We start from the raw sequence: 21729 nt of genomic DNA on the forward strand, positions 1-21729 counted from the left end.
TAAATACTGGAAGTTATAATAAAATTAGGAGCACAGATGTTCCTCTTACAACCAGTGCATCCTGTATACGATAATAATAATGAAATATGTCCATTGCTGTTCTCCATGGTACTAAATTTTCTCCAGTGAGGCATCTTGCTTTAATAATAAAACCACATTTTCTTAAACAAGGGAGGATCAGATTTACATTGGCAGTAAGTCACTATTTTCAAATACCATCAAGAGGGATATCCAAGATAACCATAAGACTCCCTAGGACAGGTGACTCTACATGGAAACTGCAGCCTGCTAGAATGGTCCACTATTAGTCTTCATTTTTTTCTTTTATCAAAGCAATTAGTGGAAGAGGACTGTCAGTCTAACGGTACACTTTCTGCTGCCAAAAGGAATGCAAATCAATGAAGTTTTTATTTTCCATTATTTGTGCTATGGTTGCAACCAAAGGTCCTGGCCAGGGACCTTTTCCTCTATTGACCTCTAAAGGAAAGCAGATTGTCCTGAAGAGTTTACAGCCCCAAGTCCTGATGTGGCGTACGAGTGAAGATAGGTACATGCTTATGGGATTGCATTTTGCAGCATAACTTTCCATGAATTTTGTTTTCGTGTTTTTGGCTGAGGAGTACTGAGATAATATAGGCATGTTATTATACAGCTATTTATGTGTATCTTCTGGTTTTACTCTACCTTACCCTCTCCTGAGACACGAAAGTAGTGACTCCTTTGTGCGAGTTTGCAGAATCGGGCCCCTGCAGCACTACACTCTTAATTATCCTGCAAGACAAATGTGCTTGCAGTGGCCAGGGCATGGCTGTAGTAAATGTTATCTTTCCAGGTGGAAAAGGGGTCAGACCATAGTGAAAGAAGAAGAAAAATATGGGAAAAGGATGACAGAAACTGTAGGGGGAAAAAGTAATGAAAAATATAGGGGCAAAAACTTCACCACTAATAATTCTGCACCAATTTGACTTTTCCCTAGTAGCATACCATTCATTTACCCTGTCTGCATTAAATTTATCATCTCCAGGCTAGCTGGAAAATGGAGGTCAAATTTCATTTTGGCCTGCAACTTGATAAAAATGACCTGCAAAAGGTAGATGACAGGCTGTTATTTTATGCACTGGAAAATAGCAAAGATCAGATACTATCTCCTGCGTGTCCTCTTTTTCCTGCATGTCTGATACTAGCTCCTATCCGTAATGTATCACAAGTGAGTGTCCTGATTTGTTGGAAGGCTGGTCAAGGTTTAAAACAAGAACAATCTATTTCAAGCTGGCAATCTCAATCAGTATGGGTTGACTAGGCACCTTTTGCCATGTGAAATCTCCACTGAATCACTAACAAGTCATAAAAATACCAAGTGAATTGATGTGACAGTCAAACAAACTGCTTATTTTACTTAGAGTTCATTTAATCTCCAAAGTTATCTACTAACTGTAATTAATGTTTCCTCAGCAATTGCATTCACCATGTCTCAACAACTTCCATAAAGCAGGAAAATGTTGTTAAAAAAAACCAACACAACAGTGTACCAGCTGAGCTTGTGGGCAGCAGCAGAGTGTAAAAGTTAGACTCTATACAGGAGGAAAAAAACCCAAACAAATCTTTCTTTAGCACTTGGAGTATTCTGGGATCTACACCAAATAGAGACTGTAAAGGATTAGTCTAGGATTAAGAATCCTTTAGCTTATGAAGTGTTTAACCTTCACTGTGTCTGCTTCCACACTATTTGCAATATTACTCTGCCACTTTTGCAGGGGAACTAGTAGCAGAGTGATACTGCTGCAATGCAGTCTTCTCCACGTTGGGTCTTTTATGATTCAGTACTACTTTTGGTTTGCTTTGTAAAGACCGTTGCAAGGGCTTATCTTGTGTAATTGTTTTACTACCATCTGCATTACAGTATAATTACCTTTCAAAAATGGTAGATCTCTTTTGCTAATGTTTAAAGGCAAATAATAGGCAACTAAATTGCAAAGTCTTGGGATGTAGCAGCACATAGGTGGTAATAAAACGTATCCTATATTTACAGCATATACTTCTGTCTCTCTCTTTTTTTTTCTTTTTTTTTCCCCCTTTTCCTAGGAATGGTAGATAATGATTATGGTTTTCTCTTCTTCCTTTTTTTTTCCCCCCTTGCCTGTCCTCCTTTTACATAGAGTTAATCATAACTCGTGAGGGTTTTTTTTAGAGTTTGTTCGGATCCTTATCTGATAACTGTCCTATAGTACCAGAAGGATGGATATTCTGGTATTTTCCTAAACTATAATGACAAACAAAAATAAGGCAAATAATTCTAACACACATTGAACATAATAACAGGAATCTTTTTTTAATGGGAGATTTAGCTATTCCTAAAAAATAATCACTACTCACTTTTTAAAATTTTAAGATGTATAAATACAATTTTAAATCTATCTGTCTTTCTGTCTGCCTGTCTATCTATCCTCTACTTTGTAGCCTATAAATGCCCTCCGGTTCATACGATAAACTACTTGTTTGATAATATCTTTAAGTTTTCTGTTCCCTGCAATTATATACCAGGAATTACAGTTCGTGCCCTTAGTTACATGTGAATGCCTGTTCCCTGGCTGCTGCTGTAAATCCTGTATTACCTGAAAGGTTAAAATATGGAGGGGAGGACATGAAAAAGGTGTCCAGAAAATGTAGATGACAGGAAAAAAAGAAAATACAGTGACAGAGGGGAAATACCATAGATAAAATGATAAGGCAGAGAAATAAAGCATGACAAGACCATGATAGTTTGCATAAGTAATGAGAATTGAATTCGTGGATTTTAAATTGCTGTTTAAATTCCTATTTGCATGTTTATCAGAAATCTCATTTGCTTAAGTAAAACTGGCCTATATACATTTTTTAAATTTGTGTATAGCTCTGATTTTGTTAAACGGAGGAGTCAGATCCAGTTAGACAGATGCCTGTGTATGATATTATTTTAGAAGTGGAAGCGTGCATATCTCAATGACAAGTTTCCACGATGTGTTCCATTAAGGGCAGGTTCCTGCTTTCCCTGAAGTCAGTGGGGAAACATCTGCTGTCTTCTTTTGGAGCAGGACTGGGTCCTGAGTGACTTGCAAAGAACTCCCTGAGTGAGTGTACATGGCTGTGAGCCTCCTAGAGCTCTGCTCTTTACAGGCTGGGACTGAAAGCCAGTTTTGCAGGTTTCTGAGCACCTTTTTTCAGGGTTCAGTAGGCTCAGCTCCCAAATCAAAGGCACTTAGAGGACTGAGTCCTGTGTTTGTGCTTCTTATGCTGCTGATCCTTCCTGGGTACTTGTGATTAATTGCATTGGCCACTGGGTGCCCCTGATACCTAAGATAAAAGCGGGTACAAGGCCATAATTTTGGTACTTAAAAGGTTGCATTTTTAATGGTTGTGTATTGGACTTCTTCACCTCTGCAATTCATGCATGCATCAATTTAGCTGTATTTGTATTTGCTCTCTGTAAGGAAACCTGTGTGCTTGGATGATTGCACCTTCCACAGTCGGCACAGCCACTCTCCTGGGGACTCGTAGCACGTTTTCCTAACACTCCTGCCAGGGAGTGAACAATCTCAGGTTCTCTGGAAGCCGACTGGGATATGATGGGGTTGAGCATCATTGCAAAAGACACTGAACACTTAAGAGGCTCCTGGTCACCTCACAGGATCAGTAATGCCTTCAGGGAGCGGAGTGGAGTCTCATCTGAAAAACTCTGGAGAACAGGGGCTGAAAAACGTGCTTCTGAATGAGCTCTCCAGCATGTAGAAACCCCAAATGGGCAAGGGCAGCCCTTCCCTCCTCTTCAGAAGCGTTATTGTGAAATGTCTCCAGCTGGGCTGTACAGTCCTTTGAAGGCTACAGGAGCTCTTCAAGAGCAGAGCCGCTGCAGATCTGAGTCATGTGCCGGCTCCTTGTATGCATTCTTATGGCATTCCTGAAACAGATGCAAATTGAATTTCAAACAAAAGATACCACTACTGCTGCTACAGTGGTGAATGACCTAGTCTTTGAAAACTGACACTGCCATGCACATTTGCAGGTATACATCCTGCACTGATAGTTTTTGGGTACAATGCAGAATTCTTAGTAGAAAAATAAGCATTGTAGAGTTGCTGTTAAAATATAAAATTCTTCTCTTTTTTTCAAAATGTATATGTACATTTTTTGTTAATATATATTTTTGGTTGCAGAATCAAATGAAACATACTTGCATTTTTTCACACTTGCAGCCTCTTTAATTAATCTATATGCCTCTCTCGGATTTCTGTGTTCTAATATACTGGTACTATGGAAAAGTCTTTTGTCTAATTTACATGTCCAAATTAGTTTCAACTTAGTTATATTGAATGATAATAGATTTCTTTTTCATATAATTAATGTTGTCTGCAAACGTAACGTGGATTAAATTTGTCATTGTAAAGATCTTAAGATTTTAATATTTTTGCAGAGGCATAAATACAGTGTAGCTATAATTATTTCATTATGTATGTATAAAAATAGGATATGGGGAAAAGTGCATGCTTTCCTTCACTGATTACTCTTAATGTCTCCCAAATTTCCTGATTTACAATATTCTCCAAGGATGTAGATTTTTCTAATTGAAGTACAGTAATTTACATATTTTTAGACCTTGTGACACAGTTAATTGATATGTCATTACATATACGGCACTGAATATATTTTACACGTTCGCTGCAGAGCAGACTTAACTTGAGATGCTGTAGCACTTTGCAAAGAATTCAGAACTATTGCATTTGGTTTAATCTTTTCCTTTCCTTCCTCACCCTTTCTTTATAAAGGCAAAGCAAAAATGGATGATGTAGTAATTGGTATAGTTCCTGTTCAAACGTACTCGTTAAAATAATGTTACTGTGTAAATGACAGGACAAGAAAAGTAAGAGCAAGTAAACAAAGAGAGGAAGAATAATGGGAGAGACAAGGACAAAGAAGATAAGGTTAAGACGGGAGGGAGCTAAATGTCAATAGTATCAGTGCTGTGTGTTTGAAAACCAAATTGTTCTGTTTTCTTTTACGCTATTCAGTATAAACTTGTTAAACGTTCACTGTGTCTAGGAATATTTTAAATGGGTTTCTTAAATTTAGGGGCACTATATCTGTCATAGACAGTAGTAATGTGGCTAATAATGCTCCATTATTCAATCAGGTGCAGCGACTTTCTCCAGTGACAATATATTTATTTCTCCAGGTGGATACCCCAGCAGAACTGAATGTTTTTAGTTTTTCTTTGCTAACCAGGAAGGTGGCTCAGTCGTGTAAAAGGACTGAAGGGATCATAATTCTATTTTCCAGGGTTCTGGTTAAAAGTATGGCTCATTGATAATGATATTGTCATCTCTATAGGTAGCTGAAGGAGGTGTGCTGTATCTGGTGGATTTAATATTAATCCTGTATTACTTGTATGCCTTGCTACAGCGTAAGAAGACAAAATTGTGTTCCTTACAGCGTAGAGAAGACACAGTATTATAACAAATGAAGATGAACAGGGGTGGAGACATGGGAAGAACAAGGTTGTAATGGGTGGAGGTCACAGGTATGCATCAGGAGTGAGGCTGATGTTTCTCTAAATGATCTCCAGAGAGTAGAGTTTGCACACTAAGACAGTGTTTGAAGGTGTGGCAAATAGTGGGACAGCGTAAGTTAATGTGGTGATCCTGGTGCTTTGCTGTGCGCTTCCCAGTCCCTCAGGCTGCTTGCTTTCCTTCCTTTCCATCATTATGGCCAAAGTATATTCCTTGTGCCCGTGTTTATGCCACCTGGGTTCGGCCACATGGGATTTGCAGTGTGAGTTGCTTATGAGCTTTTTAGGTTACCGATTTCTTACATGTTCTTTTTTTCTGTTTTGGGAGGGGAAGGTTGGGCATGAGAGCAGAAGATGTCACTGGAATGAAAGTTACTAAGGAAAACTATTGCATTTTCTTAAAAAGTGTGATATCTTGGCAGGAGTTTCTTCTAAGGCAGCAATAAAAATAAATATAAAAACAATGTGCACATCTTTCAAAATGCTTGTACACTAGAGGCTTCTAGCTTCAAGATACTTCCTGTTGAATCAAGCTCAAGAGAGAAATATGAATTCTGAATCCTGGCTACAAAGTAGAATTCACTTTCATATGAACTTGCATTTTGTTTTCAACTGAAAGAGTGAATAAAGGAGAAAAATGCCAAAGGTGAGTTCTGTCTCTCCCTCTGAATTTGTGGTTCCTATGTACTCTAATCTCAGACCAGTAAACTTGAAGTAGCTGCATAAGATGAAAATGATGATACAGCAGCAACATGTATGCTCTGCCCAACTCAGCATTTAATTTGGAACACGTTGTGCTGCAGCCCCAAACCTGGTTGAACTCTATCAAAATAGAAAGTGGCCCATTCTCCTGGCATAGGGGCACATTTTAGTGTTCCGTGATAAAAACACCTTCAGGGAACTCTGGAAACCAAAGTTGCAGAAATCTTGAAAATTTTTATGTGGTATTTTGTTTTGTGTGTGTGTGTTGTTTTTTTTAAATTTAAATAAGCCATGAAGGTCTTTCTCACATAATAATCATTAATTAGTCAAAAGACTTCTCCCTCCTCTTGCAGTATCGTAGCCTGTCAAGAAGGTTTGGTTATTTAGGACAGCATTAATTTCACCTAACTTTAACAATCTGTGAGTTAGGTGTCTATGCTAAGCTCATTGTTTAAGTACTATGGTCATTGCAGAGGGAGACAGGCATCTCCAGAATGTGATTTCTGCCATCAGTCTTTGATACCAAACTTAGGATGTGACAAATCATGTAAGTCAGAAAATTAGCAAAATAATTTAGGAGATCTTGCTGTGCTACAAGAACAGCTTTCTGTGAAAATGAAATCTCACAATGGTCTAAAAGTAGGATGTTTTGAAGTTATTTCATTATTTTGTTAAATGCAAATTGAACACCTAGAATAAAATAAAGAAAAATATGCATTATTTTCAATTATTATTTCTGCCCCTTTTTAAATGGTCCCATTTTTTGATTAAATATTTTACTAGCAGTCCAGCAAGAAAGTGTTGAATTTATGAATATTAAAATATAATCTGCTCTGTATAATTAATAACAATTAATAAAGACATTCCTTGATGATTGTATTAAATGAGGTGATTGATTTTGCACTGGAGAACATCTTGCCTTACCGGATACTTTTAATTTTAACTACCCTGGGAAAAGGTGTTTAAAATGAAAATATGCAGCGCTAAAGAACTATTTTATCAGTTCAAAACATTCTATGCATCAATAAATTTAAAATATAAACCACTAATTCTTAAAGAGTAATAGGCAGTCTTTGGATGTTTTTACTTAGTTGCATTTCTCACTTTGCCAGTTGTACAACCATCAGATTTTACTGCCCTTGAAAAAGAACTGCACTTAAGCATTGATTGTGTACATACAGAATATTGTAATTTCATAGACGAATACGTAAGGTGCTGCAGTGTTACAGTTCAGCAATGCATATGTGAGTGGTGCTAATCTTCTGTTATTCTGGAAGATTTCTGAAGGTTACTGTGCAAATATTAATGACCTGTAGGCCCTTTGCTTTGTTAAGAGGGTGGGAAACCTGTTAACACTCAGGTCTTTCCATAGAAGAACTTATATTTTGCTTTTCCATGTTTTCCATCTGTTCACAGATCTCTTGTTAATTTTATTGCAGTTTCCTTTTCAAGATCATTTCTTGTTGATACCAGAAAGAGTTATTGGAAGATGAGAGAAGAATAGAGAGACTGTTGCATAAGTATAGAATGAATATCAGAAATAGGAGTACGTTGTATTACATACAGAAGGGTCATTTAGAAATGTCAGTAGATCCTAAGAGCAGCATTGCAGGTTCTTCTGTCTCCTAGCTAACACTTCCTTTCTCTGAGACCAAAATACCTTGTAAGCTGCCCAGCTGGAGACCATTTGCACGTCACTGAAGTGCAGCTGCTTCTGGGGTATTCTCTCCTAGCTACACGTCTTTGCAGGTCCTTTAGGAAGGGACATGGAGATTAACTTCTCCAAGTGAAACTTCAAAGGAATTTTAAGAGGGCAGAACATAATTACCTGAGCTGAAATTTTGCCAGGACACAAGTTAAAGTTTTCTGTTAAAACTGCTAGCCTGGTTAGAATCCTGATGCTGTAGAAGTCAGTGAGAGTTTTACCCTGAATTTTACCCTGTGAGTCACTTTCAAACTCATCTAAATCAAGCCTGAACTTGCAGTCCTTGACTGTGCAAAGCTGCTGGTGTCTTCAAGGCAGGTTATGTATTAGATTGAGGTATGTACACTTAATGGATCTCCAAGTAAGGATGCAGAGCAGTTAGCATATAGCTTGACAAAAGCTCAGGAAACATATATTGGAAAGGTATACTAGCTGAAAAGCGCCGATGGCAGTTTTTCTGCTGGGGAGCTTTTCAGCCTGGCTGACAAAGGCATAATGAAATTCAGTGGCTGGAATTTGAAGTTTCACAGATTCAACCTTAAAATAACACACCATTTCCTAGCTGTGAGGGTAATTAAACATTGGAGCACATTATGATGAGGTGGGACTTGCCGTTGCTTGCATTCTTTGAGGTGAAGTTGAATGTCCTTTTGAAAGAGGTTACTCTGGTTTGTCAGAGAGTTTCTGTGTCTCTTCTGGTGATGGTGAAGTAGAAGGAGAGTGTGTTTTCCTTCAGATCTGTGCTCAGTGCACCTCTTATCACTTTTCCTTTGGAAGGCCATGGAGAGAACTGGATTGCCTCCTTTGCTTTCATAATCATACTCGTAGTCCCTCATTAGGACAATGATTATAATCAAATCTCATGCTTCAGGACTTCAGCAAGTCATCTGCAAGGAGCAGGAGGAGTTTTCTTTTTATTCCCCAGGACATTATTACCTGGATTTATTCCTTGTTTTAAAAATGTTTACCTTTAAAACATGGTATTTTCCACCCTGAGAGATGGGACTGTAAAGCGGGGGGTACCAATGCATGTTCCTGAGATGAATTATTTGTGTTGTGCTCACATGGACATGGTCCTGTTTATCATTCTATGTGGAGCTGGGAAGTGAGTCTGTCAGATCAGAGAGATGCGAATGGGTGGCCACCTTTTCTGAGCGTTTTCTGTGTTCTTACCTGATTTCCTCCCATTTGCAGGGTCTTTGGTATTTGATGGAATTTTAGTTTCTTTTTTTCTGTGTATTGAGTGTATAAATCTGGTCATCTGAGAACTGAAGTACTGTAATTTAACTGGAGCTTTGGATTTAATGTAGAGTATCTCTGTGAAACGCAATAGCCTGTGAGGTAACTGAAATCACATGGCAAAATCTAATAGCCTCTTCTGTCTAGAAACTATGAAAACTATCTCCTTGCACTTTTATTGCGAGATATTTTGAGGAACAGATTTCAGTCTAATCTCTCACAAAGAATTAGTGTGACAGTTAAATCTTTGTGCTCTTCTGTCATCAAGTATGTGCATTATTAAGTGGTCTGTAGGCATAAATCTCTTAACAATACGCTTGCAGAGAGGCCATACCCACAAAAAATATTCTTGCCTTGTATTTATAATATACACACATATATACATGTGTATGAGCACAAAACTTTTGCAAGATGGTTCTTAATACAGAAATAACTGAAAAGACTAAGAGAGCCTTTCAGGTGAGTGCAGTAGACCACAGGAGAAAAAATGGGCAATACCAGCTTTTATTGTGGTATATCTACAAATATGAATGATCAACTTCAACACTTACTACATGAAGACAAAATTGTCGTCTTTTGATCCCTCCTAGTATGTTTTTAATGTTGCCATTCGGAGGTTAAGGAGTCAAACCTCAAAGGCTAAGAGGAAGGTGTCTACTACAAGGGAACATCATTAGGTACTTCCCATCTTTTAAGTTGCTAATGGTTATTCTGTCTGTCCCACTGAATGAAATAATGAGGTCTTTGTTTGTTCTTGTATATATAAAAAAAACTAATAAAAATTAGTTATCCTGAAAGCTAATATTCCTAATGCTTATTTCAGTATTACTAGAATTGTGGAAAATCTGACGGTAATATAATATGTCAATTTATATAAAATGCACAAACAGGTCTTTATTGAAAACCATATTTTTCTAATTTCTTGATTGTGTTTAAAATCATTTATTTTTATTAGCTAACAAACTTGCTTTGTTGGGCAGTTCATTAGCTGTGGAAAGATTTTATTATTTGCAGCAAAAGTCTGTAATAAAATTCTAGCAGTACCATTTAGAGCTGACTTTTTCATAAAGCATTATGTGTCAGGTAAATAGTCTGAATGTAAATGTCTTTAGGCAGGGTTCATTACAGGGTGGAAAACATGCAATTTTGATTAGGAATGAAAAATAAAACAAAGAACTACTTCCTGACATGAATATAATCTCCTATTTCAAACTGGCTTGTACCAAACCATTAAGATTGTTAATTTTTAGATGTAGCTACTATTATTTTTACCCTAAAGTGGACCAATGTAATGCAGAGTATAGTCTGCAGTATTCAATATTGTACAAACATATAGGGCTGAACAGTAGATCTTACTCAGCCATAAAACTCAACTACTTGCTGATTTTTAAGATCTGCCCAGTGAAATGGCAGCAGATCAGAGATCTTTTTCTAGTGAATATGTGTATAAACTGGGATTCAGTTAATTCATAGTTTAGACTGGGTCATAAGTTTTCATGGTAAAGATCAGGTACTGACAGGTACCAAGATGAGCCCACTGATCCTCTGCTCCCCAGCGCCTGAGTAATTATTATTAATAATATCTTACACTGACATGCAGCTACATACTCATAAGTTTTCTAAACTGTGTAACAAGCAAAAGAATAAATCTTCCTACTCTCAAAGCAGTTCATTTGACTTAGGGGGAATCTCATGTCCATAACATATATGCAATAGATTTTTCTGCTGATGTTTTTTTATGAGGAACTGATCAGCCTTTATGCTAACCTTGAAGAAATCTTTGATTCAGTATGAAATGCCTCTGTACTATCTAATATCATGGCAAATGCAGCCAAAGGCTAGAGATGACATTTATATGAGGCTTCCAGCACATGACTGCCAGAGTGAAATGGCTGGGGTAAGTATAAACTGACTAAACCTTTTTTCCTCCAGTTTCTGCTGTATGTTAGTAGTTGAATATCCCAGAAGATAGAATAATTTGTTCTGTGTTCTTAGTTTCCTTTTTTGTGCAATTAAAGTTTAATCTTCTGTGTCATATGTGGCAGAAAGTTATCCTTAAAACTGTTAAGTCGTATTACCCTCCTTTTGCAGATGGGGAGTCTGGGGCACTTAACTAAGATGACTTGCTGAAGCCATCAAGTGCTAGTGCCATGTGAATCCTAGCACTAGGAGAGACAAGAGAGGGGTCTAGGAGTTTGGCCCATAAGCTCACCTTTAGTGCTTCTTTCTCCATGTACTACGTGGTCTCTACATAAAATACAAAATGCCCCAACAGAGAACTGAAAACCTTGCTGATACTCCCCCACAAAACCTATTGAGACAAAGGGCTTCAAAAGCTGCTTGCAAAATTTGCTTTGAGCTGCAATGTCACCATATGTTCAGCTTGCCTGTTGGGAAGGAACTTTCTCCAGAAATTCAGGAACTTTGATTACTTATTTTCTGAGTTGAACAGGTGTCAAAGATACAGAGAAATGGACCAGATTTAGAGTCTTTCCTCCATCCTGTAGTTTAAACCTCCCTCCCACTTCTAGCTGGATTTAAATCCTCATTCTCAGCATGTCCCTGTTTAATTTGAACTTGGCCCACTGGCTATATATAACCAATGAAAACAATAAAAATAGCCTTTACAACCTCCACTGTACAAATCCAGTAAATTTTATCACTAGGTGTGATAACCCTTTTGTTATGGATGGACCAAGAAGTCTCCCAAGGAGACAGTCCATTCTCTAGGTGAAACAACACACTTTCCTTTCTCCCCTCTTCTCATAATTACTTCATAGAGTAAAACAGATCCTTGGGATCCAATCCAGTCTATTGGGTGAATGGTATGTTGTCTAATTTCATTGCAACTCAGCAGTGAAGCTTGTGAAATAATAATATATATACTGAAGGCTCTGTGGGGGACTGCAGTGAAGCAGTAGTTACTTCTCATAAAGTTTTTTAATAGGACGTGAGCTCCAGGATTCAAGGGAGAGAGCATTAATGTCCTTTTCAGAACATTGTGGAAAATAAATACTGTGCAGCACCAATCTCTTGGCAGTTTCAAAGAATGTCTAAAGAGGATCATTATGAGACCATTTATGATGGGAACATGATTCCACTGCAAGTCTTTGGAGTCTCTGCTGGGATATTGTTCCTACTGCTTGAGCTTAGGAGAGGAAAGCAATTTCAATAGAAGTCTATGGAGACTGTATGGCAATTACATTACTGACAATATCAGTATGATTTTAGTGCGAGTCTCTGGAGACCCTAACTTCTGAGTGAAATGAAATGCATCATGCCCATACAAATTATATTGTTGTTTGAAATAAACCAGAATAAGTTAAAGCTAAACAAGTACTGAAATAATATAAACACTCAAATCAATAAGCCTCATGGCAACTTGGCCAGAAAATACTAACCACAGCCTTGTGGTCAACTGCCAGCTGCGGTTCTTCACCCCACATTTGCCTGGATGTAGTGTATGGACAAAGATTTCTCTGGAAGTCTGTAACGGCCTGAATGGGAAGACCTGCTTTTTTAGGTGCCTGTATAGGTCACAGCCAGTGTAGGAAGGGGATTCTTCAAGTTTTACTGGGTTGGGGGGTCTGGGAAGTAAAAGAGGGTAAAGTTGTTAGCAGCAGCAGTATATCAAAAAGGAGATGTAAGGAAGGAGTTGGGGTTAAAAATCTAGTGATGCGTGAGTACTGTTTTTTGCCTCATGTCAGAGGTAAAATGATGACTGGCTAAAACAGCTGGACTCTAACAGTGGTTGAAGTCTGCTGAGCTCTGGGAAGTATTTTCCAGACTTTTCTATTCTGAAAGTACACCAAGAGTGTCCTTGCTGTTGCTTATGTTTTGCAATGCCAGCTTCCTGTGAGGGTATCACAGCACACCATTTTTTACTTAAGCAGTAGAGTACCAGCAAAACCAGATACCCTTGCTGGCTGGGAACGGAGCAAGCCCCCACTTCCTTTTCTGTCCATGAGCGACCCAGGACCTTCATTTCCTATAACCACGTTACGTATGCTAGGCTGTAAATGGAGAGCTGCAGAATTTCCAGTGCTGAAGATACCTAGTCTAACACAGCCAGGGTAAAGTGCAGTGTTTGCATTTTATTGATTCTTACCTATTGATTCCAATGGGATGAACTGTCTGCGTAACAGAAATGAGACTGACAGCAAGACAGGAACTCGGGCATCAGAGACAGGCCAGGCCTTGCATGACAAGAACAAAATCATATAAACAAACACCCCAGATATTTCCTCAGTTGAATCTAACAAGAACCAAAGAAAAGGAGCACTGTTCTAGGAAGGGCTGAGATTTACTAAATAAAGTTTAGTTTGCATTTGATCACTTCTGCTGATAAAACTGAGCAGGGCAAATACGTGAGTGTTTCATGACAGATTGCCTTGTGCCAGCTGCATTTATGGTGCTGTTTTGTGTAATCTGGAGAGTGACAAAATGTAAATCTGCATCTCCTCGCATACTAGATGATTCTTGTTCTGTGACTCAGACGTGGGAATGAATAGATATGCCATAGCCTGACCTTCCAGGTAGGAGGAAGATGTCTGAAGGAGTACTAAATATCCAAGATGTGTAATGAGTGTACACAATCTGTGTTTTTCTCTGTTTGTTTTAATTAAATAATTTTATTGGAAAGGCTAAGCACACACTGAAGAAAATGTCCTCAGTAAGAATATTGATCTTATTAAGGGTTTCTCTGCAGATATATATGTGTGTATTTTGTGTGTGTGTGTGTATATATATAAATATATATATATATATAAAAATCTCAAACAAATTTCTATTCTGATTGTAGCCAGTTTCTTATGGGCTTATTAAAAATTTTTGCTTGTGTGCTACATCCATGTACGTGGGATGGAGATTAAGATGACACTGAATCATCTTTTGTGCCCACTGGATTCTGGGTGCTGCAAAGCCAAAAATGTCCCGATGTCATTCACAGTCTGGAGGGACTTGCCAGGATCCAAGCAGCATCCCCATGCAGCATCTGCTGCATCTGCCAGCCTGGTGCTGCCTGGCTGGGAAGGGGGCTCCCTTCCTGCCCTGAGCTGTGGTGAGCGAGACCGGAGCGAGAGGCACGTGTCCTCCCCAGACAGTGGCTTGAGACAAAGCTGTTCCTGCATCCCTGGCAGAGCAAAGAGCTTTTCTGATGGGGAGCCTAAATATGATTTTAGCAGCCCTGGCTTTGACACAGGAAAGAAGGGATATTGGGAAGCAAAGAGAAGAAAATACTATGTGATATTGTAAACTTCCTGCTCACTAGCCTTTTCAAGGACCTGGAGTTTTGTAGTTTTATGTTAAAGTAGACCTTTTTGAAGAACTGTTCAGAAATGTAAATGTAAGATTTGACACATCTCGGATCAGATGAGGATGGAGTCCTGCAAAGCAGGTAGCTGGCTCCAACTGACAGCCATCCCTGCCAAGCTGAGCCGCGCTGCCACAGGTGACTGCTCCTTTCTCTCCTTCATAAAGAAACCAGGCTCTCCTAGCCATGGCTTTGTTTCTACCCTTTCTCTGGTTAGTTGTGTCAGGTGCCCATGATAACCACTGGAGCTGGCAAATAGAAACCTTGAAAAATGACCCTCTTGCTTCACTTTCTTCCTCATAATTAATTTTTGACCTCCAAATCAAATCGCTCAGCCACCAGAACAATGACTCTCTCTACAACTCTACAGAAAAACCATTGTCCCCACCCTCTGCCAGAGAGGGCCACAGCAGCAGCTGTCAGCACTGCTCCCGTACTCTGTTTTACAGTAGGTTTGTAGCACTTTCCTGCTCTGCTCCTAGCTTCTCCCACTGGGAATAATAAACCACTAGTGCTTCCAATGCCTTTATTTCCCCTTTTGCTCCTCATCTCCTGGCACAGATTTCCCTGCAGCTCTTTTTCTGGCTGCCAAATATGTCCTTTTATGTACATTTTGCAGAAACAGCAAGAGAGCTGTCCCTCCTCCCTGCCCCGCTTTGCCTGTCTAAATTCACCTCTCCTGTCTCTTAAAGGACCAGCACTTCCAGCCAGCGTAAGATTTTGAACATGACAGTGGATTTGATTGTAAACAAAACGGTGACTGACTTCATTGCCTGAAGAAATGCAAAAGTTTATAAAAAGAAGAGGGAGCAGGAATATGGCCATTTTCCTTTGAATGAAAATAATTTTAGCTGAGTGGCTGTTATTAACATAAGAAGTTAAATACTTTGAATGATATATTCATCCCATCATGCAAATTCATCTCTGCTTAAATTTAATGTCTTCATTACACAAACTTTGTGTGCTTAAAGGGGGAAACGTTTGAAACCTGTTTTTTAATTTCTTTCTTTATTTAAATATACTCTTAAATTCCCCTTTGCATTCCTGTTCATGGATTTTCCTTGCTTACTGGTTTATAGGTTTATTGGAAGAGAAAAGAATGTAAACTTTGCAAGCTATGGCCTTGCCTCTATTTATATTTTAGAAGCAAAAAGCAAAAAAAAAAAAAAAAAAAAAAGTTAAATATTTTTATCCTGCTTCTTTCCTGTCTTCTTGCCCTAAGTGAATGTTAGAGGAGAGAATAATTAGTCAGCGTGGTCTAACTGGTGCATTATAGTGTATCATTGTCCACTTAAGAACTGTTGGAAACCTTTGTTAGCATCAAGCTGCAATTACAGAGCTGGAGTTACTTTCTCCCTTCCCCAGCTCAGAGTCACTAACTGGTTTTCCACCTGTCTCTGCATCCCACTGAGCTGTAGATTGCCTGGGTTCAAATTAGGCAGCCACAGGTGGCACCACCTGCTGCCTTTGGGTTTTAATTGTTTTTTGTTGTTCAGCAGCTGTTGGTTTGGGCCTTTTAAAAGTGTGTTTAATGGAGAGGGAAGGCAGAAGAGCAGGGCTGAGCTAACACGCTTATGCTGGTTTTTGGATGCAGCCCCCCGGTGCTAGTTCCTGCATGGCATCCCAGGCCCGTGGCCAGGTGCTGGCTCGTGGTGCTGGTGCAGGGAGGTGGCGCGAGTGGTGGGCATGCTGCTGCATGGGGAGCCCCTGCCTGCAGGCAACTCCTGCCTGCGTGCGGCCTGCGCCGCCCTGTAGCCCCCGGCGGCATGTTTGGCCTTTGGGCAGAGGCCATGAATGTCTCGTTATGGTTCCTGAACCCAGGTACTTTCCTCAAGGCAACTGCCAGTATCTGAGGGCGAAGGAGAAGGTGCTCTCTTCCCCTCCGCCCCGTTGAAGTAGTGCTATGTGGTTACAGCATCTCCCCCCATAAGCAAGAGATGCAGATATACACTCTGCTGCCTGAAGGGGTTCAAACCTCCCTGTTTCACCTCTCAGAAGAGTTTCTGGACCAATAGGTTATGCAGCAGGGGCAGGAAGCGGAGGTGCTGCCTACCTGCTGCGGAGGCTGTGCCGCTGCACGGAAAGGAGTGGAGGCTGTGCCTGGTGAGACGGAGAGATCGATGCGTAACTCAGCGTCCCTCTGCTTAGGGGAGCCAGCTGGGAGGCTGCGCAGGTCCCTGCTGCTAGGGTGGTCATGCTGGTTTACGTTAAAGTCATTTAATAGAGTGCAAGTGTATTTCTAGGAGGTGTGATCAGCAGTGCAGGGAGTCTCAACAGCCTTTTGTGGGAAGCCCAGTCCTGTCGGTATGCACTCAAGGTATCCTTAATGGATAAGGCTGCAGTAGGACTTGGGGCCTGTCTGCCTAACTTGCTCGTGCCTGGGTATGCGTGGGAGTTAGYGCCGAGCTGCTTGGCCTGGGCATGCACAGAAGCAGAACTCGAGGCATGTCAGGAACTTTAGTGTCAAACACGGAGGTGACTAGTGAGCTAACTGGCTCCAGAGCTAAACTGTATTTAAGCAGGTTTCTGTTGCTCATGTTATTGCAGTTCTGGACTTAAGGTCCTAAGAATCTGCTCAAGTCCTGGCTGAGGTTGTGCAGTGCAGGAAAACTCCTCTGAAGTTCTGGACTGCAGGAACTCACCTCCATAATTAGGTTGAGGAAATACTTTTCTACATGAAATACTTTCCTTTCCTACATGAGGAAAAACTTTTTCACTGTGAGGGTGACAGAGCACTGGAACAGGTTGCCCAGAGAGGTKGTGGAGTCTCCTTCTCTGGAGATATTCAAAACTCGCCTGGACGCAATCCTGTGCAACGTGCTCTAGGTGACCCTGCTTGATCAGGGGTTGGACTAGGTGATCTCCAGAGGTCCCTTCCAACCTCAGTAATTCTGTGATTCTGTGATTCTGTTGGTAATATATTCAGTCCATGAAAACCAGGAAATGCAGAGCTCTTATTCCCACACTAGTCTCAACCAGCCTCCAAGTGAGATGCTTAGCTCAGATTGCTGCACTGAAATAGGCATACTGTTCCTTAGGCCTAGCTGGAGACAAGTCCCTCTGGGCTGTCTCAATTGAAAAAAGGAAGCCATTATCTGATCAGATATCTCCTTCCATAAAATACAGTGTATTTGTAAAGTATGCATGGCCCAGTCACAAACTCTGCCTTTTCCATAGTGTCCATAGTGGCCTTTCTGGCCAGTTCCACTCCCTCCTCTCTGTTCCCACTGAGGATGCTCACGGTTGTCCACTTGCATTCAGGTCTTTCTGTGTCCTAGACGTATCTTGGTTCCAGGTTAGCATCTGATCCAGCCTTGCCTTCTGTCCTGAGTGATGGTGTTATTGAGTGATGGTGTCTGTTGTTTCTAGCTGCTACTGAGAAACTGTGGATGACTTGTTTCTTCCATTTTGTCTTGCAAGACGTGTGCTTAGCACTATCCTCAGCTTTAACCAGCAGTGTGTTTCTCACAGAATCAATGATCTGCTTGATTTTCAGCTATAAACTTAAGAGGTAATGTTCTTTCCGAGATTATATGTGTGACCCAGTATCCAAGGGTGAGATTTTGCCTACATAGTAAGACATTAGCGTAAAGAATATGCAATCTGAAAATGCTTTTGCCTCTAAATTTCAGATTTCTTGTCATCCTGCATTAATTTTGAATGATCTTAAATCTTAGGTATAGACTGTGTCTTTTTGCTTAAACTATTGAAAGAAAACAATAGGTCTTTTGTTAAGTTTAAATGCAAGATACAATTAAAAGCTGAGATTTTTGATGTGGTTCTTTAAAAATCCCTCTGTAGATGGAAGGAGGTTTCTTCTCTTTTGGGAACTCTGCATTATTTAGTAGATTTGCCTTGCAGGACAGATAGTTTCAAGGCTTTATGACTATGTAGAGGATCAAACATTTCTGTGGCCTGAATTAAAGCTAAATAATCATCAGTTCCACAAAACCTTGTGGTTTCCTGGACAGACTTTTTTTTTCCCCTTACCTTCTTGTCCCTGAGCAGATTCTTTTTCCTAAACCTTCTGTATTTGACACATTTTTTCTTCCAGTAGTGAGTCTTCGATCTGTTTCGCTAGTGAAGCAGTTCAGCCACCTCAAATAAAATTACAGTCTCAGTCAGTTGTTCCACTGCCTCCTGTTGTGAGCATCCAGGCATCTACTCACCAAAAGACTTGGCTCCCAGAAACCCAGAGAACCCCTTTCTTGTAGTCAAGCGAGAGAAACAGTTAATCTCAACATATGCTGTTCATATTCTTCAAAAGCTCATTAATGTCTCTTCCTTTGGTCAACCTTTTGGCAAGCCATGCAAATTTAGAACTTCTTAGGTTTTGTCATATGTTTTCTTTTGTTGTTTCTGTTACTGTCCTCTGTCCCTCCAACTGAGCAGCACTTCTCTAGTACTTCTATAATCTTCCTGAATGAATACTGCACTCCTCAGTGCTTTTACTGGTTCCCTGGGTGGAGGGGTACAGCTCAAACAGATATTCAGAAAATTATGTTATTTCAGCCCCCCCAAAGTAAAGCATTATGCATTCTACATTTCTTTTAATATTCATAACATATTAGCATACACTGAACTGTTTGAAAGAGAATATTTGTAGCTGACAGAAAGGTTTCATTTCTATAGTGACTGAGACTTTTCAAAAGTGGTGGTGCATTTCCCCCTCCCATTTTTTTCAGTGAAATTCTGAATCCCAGCTACCAATTGCTGTTGGTGGTGTTGGGGTAGTGCCTGAGCCTGGGTGGGCTTCATGGGAGAATTACATCTGCATGCAGTAAATGATGTATGAAATGCAAAATCCTCACTTGCCCTGCACGCAGGGAAGAGGGAGGTGATGCTTTGCTGCCACTAGTTCAGTGTTCTCTTAGCAGAATTCCTAAGCTGAGAATCATTAAAAAATAAAAATAACAATACAGAAAAAGAAATGACAGCTGGAAAGCACTGCAAAACTGCAAAACAAACAAACAGGAAAACAGCTAAGGCCACCTACCACTGCCTGTGGCTTCCTACAAAAAATGACTTCTAGGCACACTCACTCACTTGTTGTCTGACTTGATTCTTTTTTTTCCCGAGGAATTTTGCTTCATATCAGCCATAGCACCTGGTTGAATCTGTCTATTTATCTTTTCTTTTAATTAAGAAATAATGTCAGTGGGATGAAAACAAAACCTGACATGATGGAGATCTCCTACTGTATTATAAAAACAATGTGAAGGTGAAGCTGAGATGTTTATTTTTGAAAGCAAGACATCATCTTCTAGTCACAAGATCCTATTACTGTGAGCTTATTGTTGTTATATTAATGGATGAAAAATATGTACAATGAAGTGAACAATGGGAGATCTGACCAGACAACCAGAAACCAAGCTATTCACAGAGGCAATGGTGTAACTGAGGCTAAAGGCTGATCGCTATTTTTGGACAGCCTGTCCCAGCTGGCTCAGAGGGGATTTTGTTCCAAGTTAACTGGTTCAAGAATTGCCAGAGACTCCTGGTACGTAATGCTGGTATCAGGTGCTTAATGCTCTTAATTCCCATTGACAGCAGTGGGAGCTGGCAATGGATAAGAAACACTCAACATGATACAATTCTGTATTGTTTGGTGGAGCCAAATCCAGTAGGCATCATAGGTACCTAAAAGGCTTCTGGAGTTGAATCTGAAATTGTTCATTAGGCATGCAAGCTTCCTTGACATTGCCTGTGGAGGATTAGTTGCTTCAGAACGGGACCCAAAACCTGTCAGCCACCTGAGAAGAGACCTACCTAAAGTTTGCATACTCGGCTGCTTGATGCAGAGGAGAAAACTTCTCCCATTATTTTACCTTTCAGTCTGTTTATTTGTGCCTGCAGGGAAAGGTCTCAAACCACTGAAGATCCACAGCCCTTTACTCTCTCCTCAAGTTGGGCATCCCCTTCTGCATGATTAAGCAGAGTGTTTGATGAGAGTGAGAAGGTTTCTTTGTGTTTTTGTTTGTTTTTTGTTTGTTTTTGCTTGCAGGGATTCAAACCAATATCCCCACTTCTCAAGAGAGTGTCAGAGCTACAGGCTGTTCTCAGGGGAGCAGGTGGGGACAGAGCAGGAGATTTTCCACGTATCTCTCTCCCTGCCAAGCTGAAGCCCTGCGGCTGCCCAGAGCTTAGGCACGGAAGGGCACGCAGCCAAAGGCGCCTAGAGAAGGGCAGTGATTAGAGTACCTGAGTAGGGAACCCGATGTTCTGGCTCCCAGGGATATGCCTATATTTTTAATTTAAATCACTCTTGGATACAATGAAGAATAAAGCATTTTGATCAGAGCTAGCGATGACCTATTTAACATTTAAACTGGTTGGTACTTATTTCAGCTCATTTATGAGTCCTTAATGAGTTTAATGAGTTCTTTTGGATGTCAGCATTTACTACTAGTATAGCTTTCTGGCCCTGGATTCAGGAGATCTGAGTGACTGTTTTTGTGACCTTGGGTAAATCCCTGAATGTATTAGTGCCTCAGTTTCCCATAAATAGAATGATGCAAGATACCTTTCATGGCTACTTGCACTGTGAACTATATGGGACAATTATTTTATTATATTGTGTTTGTGTAATACCCAGTATAATGGGCACCTGATTTTCAGTAGGGCCTCTAAGTGATGCGATTTTAAAAATGAAAGATGATCATTAAGAAATGCAGCATAGCATGACAGGGACACACATATATACGTACAATCTTGTCTTAAAGAAGATAGAAAAATAGCAGTGTCTATTAGTCAAAGTAATGCAGTCCCAGGACACCACAGCAATTATTTCATCTGTATTACTCTGCCTGTGTGAGAACCCATACCTGCCTTCCAGATTTTCAAAGAGATAAGCAATTTTTTAATTGATGCTTAGCCTGAATATATCTAATGTCAGCCAACTGTTGTTAATAGGAGCTATTATAACATAAAAGTGCTGATATTTTAAATGTAGTTGGTCAATCCCAGCAGGACTATACATTCAGGCCTCTTCTACAAGGTTGTATTAGTCATTTGACACTGGTGCTGAATTTATGTTGTCAGATCCATGCCAGCTATTGAAACTTGACAACTAATTCTGGATAAGAATGATTGGAATTGATAAACCTTCTTTTATTTTGGGGGGAAAAATTGGAAGTGGCTGCTAGTTCAAATAGAATCTCTTATCTAGTATGGCACGATGGCATTTAATGAAAAACATTCGTACAAATCTACTCTTGGATTGCCCTGAAGATA

The sequence above is a fragment of the Apteryx rowi genome, unplaced genomic scaffold, assembly GCF_003343035.1.
Source record: "Apteryx rowi isolate R43461 unplaced genomic scaffold, aptRow1 scaffold_502, whole genome shotgun sequence".
NCBI lineage: Eukaryota > Metazoa > Chordata > Aves > Apterygiformes > Apterygidae > Apteryx > Apteryx rowi.